The sequence below is a fragment of the Vulpes vulpes genome, chromosome 2 (genome assembly GCF_048418805.1).
Source record: "Vulpes vulpes isolate BD-2025 chromosome 2, VulVul3, whole genome shotgun sequence".
Taxonomy (NCBI): domain Eukaryota; kingdom Metazoa; phylum Chordata; class Mammalia; order Carnivora; family Canidae; genus Vulpes; species Vulpes vulpes.
The window spans coordinates 126,278,805-126,283,612 of NC_132781.1; the positions used below are offsets into that span (position 1 = coordinate 126,278,805).

At 42.1% G+C, this 4,808-nt stretch overlaps 1 pseudogene; it reads left to right on the top strand.

The window, feature by feature from the left end:
* Positions 1–945: 945 nt before the first annotated feature.
* Positions 946–4,389, top strand: LOC112908057 (large ribosomal subunit protein uL1 pseudogene; annotated as a pseudogene).
* The last annotated feature ends 419 nt before the right edge of the window (positions 4,390–4,808 follow it).

Genomic DNA, 4,808 nt, shown 5'->3' on the forward strand with positions numbered 1-4,808 from the left:
GTTCTTCTAGCCACCTAGATTCAAGACAGAAACGGGCATAGGGACCACACAGAAGCTCCACATATCTGGGGGATACAAAACAGTTCCTAAGAATATGGACTCTGAGACAGTCAAACCCAAATCCAAGCCTGTTGAAGGAGGTCATTGAGAGGATGTGACCACCGGTTGACCCATGAGCTTGACCCAGGCAATTACAGGTTCCTCATTTCCCCCCCCTCCCACCCCCATCCTTGGAATGTACGTTCCGCCCACTGTCCATGCTAGGTGTCATTTTCAAGGACACAGCCTTGAGACAGTAATGTGTTATTGAGACCATCGGGACTGGATACGTGACACTATCCCGCTCAAAACCTCTGTATGAACTTCTAAGATTCTGTCAGAGAGGAGCAGAAATCTACTTGCCTTGCTATTACCCAAGACAAGGCTTATACGTAAGTTCCCTTGCTTATTAAACTTGCTACCTACCAATCTAGAGTGGCCCACCTCTTAGATAGTCACTCACATATTTTGATAATTCAAGAAGAGATTTTGAGGCTATATGGTGCTGTGAAAAAAAAGAGTCTGTCTGACGTCTGTTCAAATCCTGGTTAAAATAAATTCCTAGTTTAGGTTAAATCCCAAATAATAAATCCCAAACTAGGGATTTATTTTAACCTCTCTGAAACCTTGCAAGGTTATGAAGATTAAATGGATGACAAATCCATGTACCTATTATTAGTGTCTGCCTTACATAAGCCTTCAGTAATAATAGCTGTTACCGTTGTTAATATAGAACATTGGAGTTCTAAAATACGAATGTGAAAAAAGAAAGACAAGCACCATATGATTTCACTTATGTGTGGCATCTAAAAAATAAAACAAAGGAACAAACAAACAAAAAGCAGAATCAGACCTGTAAATAAATTGATGGTTGCCAAAGAGGAGGGGGGTGAGAGGGTAGGCAAAATGGGTAAAGGACTGTGGAGGATACGGCTTCCAGTTATGGAATGAGTAAGCAACAGGGATGAGAGGTACAGCGTAGGGAATGTAGTCAGCGGTACTGTAATAGTGTCGTATGGTGACAGATGGGAGCTACATGTGTGGTGAGCATAGTATAATATATAGACTTAGTGGATTACTGTTTTCACCTGAAACTAATGTAACAGTGTGCATCAACTCTACTTCAATAAAAAATAAATACAAATAGATGAAGTCAATAAACTTCAGAGGGGAAAAATGACTTCTCCAAAGTCATAGACTAGAACCCAGTCCTCCAAGCTCTAAGCCAAATGCTTTTTGCGTCTACATACTCAGCCTTCTCCATGAAGTAGTATGTGAAGCACATACTTCATGGAGTACATACAGTGGAGAAGTGTAGTGACACATCTTATGGAGCCCAGGGGACTCACAGTCAGAAATTGAAGTTAAAAATCTGGCTCTGCCACATACTGACTTTTGTGATCTTGTCAAAGCCATGCAACTTCTATGAACCTCCTTTCCCTCATCTTGTAAAATGGTGATAATGACCCTTGCTTGCTTTCCAGGACTGTTGTGAAGTTCAAACGAGTTGAAAGAGAAGTTTAAAACTGTAAAGAGCAGCAGGTGTGTCAGGGATTGATATTTATATCACATGCTTAAAAGTGGCAAGGGAGCATAATTTGCTTGACATTGGTTCATCAGTATCAGAGAAATGATTTATTTGATAAGTCTGCTTGCAGTCCAGGAGAAGCAGAACAGGGTAAGAGTTGCTCATTCCAGCAAGGTGGGAGCATGCGGGGTGGGGGTGCCTCTGAGGAGTGTTGCTCTAACCAGAATAAATCCAAGAACTGCAGTTGGCTGGAGTTCTCTGTGCAGCCGTGTTCAAAGAAGCCAAGTCTGAGTCCAAAAGTGATTAGAAGTGATTCGGGTCTTTAGTTGAATCCCTTGGCAGATGTCAACAGGGATGTAATTCCTACCCAGTTCTTCGACATCCTCCTTTGTCCAGCCTCCCACCTTCACATGGCTCGCACCGTATAGCCACCCCAAGCCTTTATGTTAAACCTTATGTGTCACCATCAATCCTCCATGGAACTTACCTTGGCAAAAATACAATACAAAACAAAACTGAGCCTTAGTGATCTTCACGTTTCTTTTTTCTCTCTTTATCCTTTGCCTCTATATTTTATGTGTCTAGTTAACTAAATATTCATTTGCCTTTCTGATGAAATTTCTTTCCACTTCTCCATTCTTCTCTCTTCTCATTTGCCAATTCTCTGTTAAAAAAAAAATGAGCCAGAAGCAGAGCTGCAGCATTTTGAATTTGAATTTGAAGGTGGGGAAGGATTAAGGTACAGTGAAAAAAAATTATATACATATAGTCTAAATTTATTACAGTTTGTTTTCCTCTCTCCAAAGGAATGACTGAATTAGCAATGTGGTTATGAGGTATGAAATTTGTGTTATGGGACCAGATGTAGGGAAGCTAGTTGTAGGGATTTGCTTATGTTTTGGTTCATACTCATAAAAGTTTTTTGCTCATATTTTCTTCAGGCATTTAAGTGTCTCTCTCATGCCCTAAATCTGTGCTACTGACCACACCTTCTATCTGCTCACCTTATTTTTATTAGTTTACTTTTAAGAGCTACTCTCAGAGACTCCTAACTCTGGGAAAAGAACAAGGGGGAGTGGACAGGGGAATGGGGTGACTGGGTGACAGGCACTGAGGGGGGCACTAGATAGGATGAGCACTGGGTGTTATGCTATATGTTGGCAAATCAAACTCCAATAAAAATATACAAAAAAATAAAATTGTAAATAAATTAAATTAAATAATTTAAAGATCTACTCTCAGCAAGGTTCAAATATGTAATAGTATCATTAACTATAGTCACTGTACTGTATGTCCATCCCCATGACTTATGTGCTCCCCTTAAATACTGGCTTGAAGTCCTGCGTTTGGAAGAAAATGCCTTCATTACAAGTGCTGACTCACCCCCATGGGTCCTCATTTTGAGTTACTTATCTGATTGCTTGAGAGGGTTAGCAGAAAAAGCCACTGTTTTTTGCTGAGCACCACCTTGTGGATAATTAATGAGCTGTGATGGCATAACTGGTATGTTCCAACAGTGTCTGGGTCAGAATTCTTGGATTAGAATTCTTGCTCTCCTACCTACTAGCTATGTGACTGTGGACAAGCTGCTTAATCTGTGTCTGCGTTTCCTCTGTAGAAGGAGATAATCTACCAATTCTGTGGTGCCTGGTATTATAGTAAGCACACAGAGCTACTAATTTGATGTTATTATGTATAACAGTTTGAGAGCATTGGTCAAATAAGAGCAGATTTCTAGATAAGGGCAATCGTAATAACCAGTATCAATACTATTATTAATAAGATGATAATAGCTAGTATTTACTGAACGCCTACCAGCAGCAGATGCTGTGCTGCATTCTTTGTGTGTGTGTGTGTGTGTGTGCTACATTCTTTACATGAATCATTTCATTCAATCCTTACAATGCTCCTTTGTATTGAGCACTTTTATTATGCTCAGTTAATACGTGAGGGGCCTGGGTCTCTGAGATAACTGGTTCATCCAGAGCTACACATCCAACAAAGGCAGAGTTGAAATCAAATCCAAGTATGCCATTAAACATGCCATTTTAACTGCTCTAAGCTCTAAGCTCCTTGTGAGAGTTGAGTAAGGAAATTGTACTTCATAGGTAGAAGACAGTATGCATATCCACTCCCAGGCCCAAGTTCCCCATGCGTTTTGGGGGGCCAGCAGGACTGTGATGAGGCCAAGCCTGTGGATACTCCCCACATAGACATTGAGGCCTTGAAGAAACTCAAAGAGGATAAAAAAAATTAGTCAAGAAGCCGGTCACGTGGGACACCTGGGTGGCTCTGTGATTGAGCGTCTGCCTTCAGCTCAGGTCATGATCCTGGGGTCCTGGGATCGAGTCCTGCGTCGGGCTCCCTGCATGGAGCCGGCTTCTCCCTCTGCCTGTGTCCCTGCCTCTCTCTCTCTGCATCTCTCATGAATAAATAAATAAAATCTTTAAAAATGAGAGAGAGAGAGAAGCTGGCCAAGAAGTAGGAGGCCTTTTTGGCTTCAGACTCTCTAATCTAATCAGGCAGGTCACATGAATCCTGGGCCCAGGACTGAATAAGGTAGCCAGTTTCCTTCCTTGCTGACCCACAGTGAGAACATGGTGGCCAAAGTGGATGAAATGAAGTCCACCCTCAACTTCCAGATGAAGAAGCTGCTGTGTCTGGCAGTGGCCATTAGCCATGTGAATATGACAGGTGGTGAGCTTGGGTACATTATCCACTTAGCTCTCAGTTTCCTGGCATCATTGCTCAAGAGGAATTGGGAGAACGTGTGGGCTTAATGTATCAAGAACACCATAGGCAAGCCCCAAAACCTGTCCTAAGGCACAGCTTAATAACCCCTGGTGTTATCATTAAGAAAAAAAAAGGGGGGGGTAGCACCTGGGTGGCTCAGAGGTTGAGTGTCTGCCTTCGGCCTAGGGCCTGATCCTAGAGACCTGGGATCGAGTTCCACGTCAGGCTCCCTGCACGGAGCCTGCTTCTCCCTCTGCCTGTGTCTCTGCCTCTCTCTCTGTGAGTCTGTGTCTCTCAGGAATAAATAAGATCTTTTTTAAAAAAAGATGTGATGCTTCTGCTGGAATTGTGCATTATATAGTATACTTTTGATTACAAGTCGTAGAATAAAAACTAGTTTAAGGAAAAAAAGCTCATTGTAAGGATTAGGAGGTACCTCAAGACATCCACAGGCAAGAATAAGACAGCTGAAGGTGGAGTCTGCAATCCCATGCTTTCTCTCTCCATC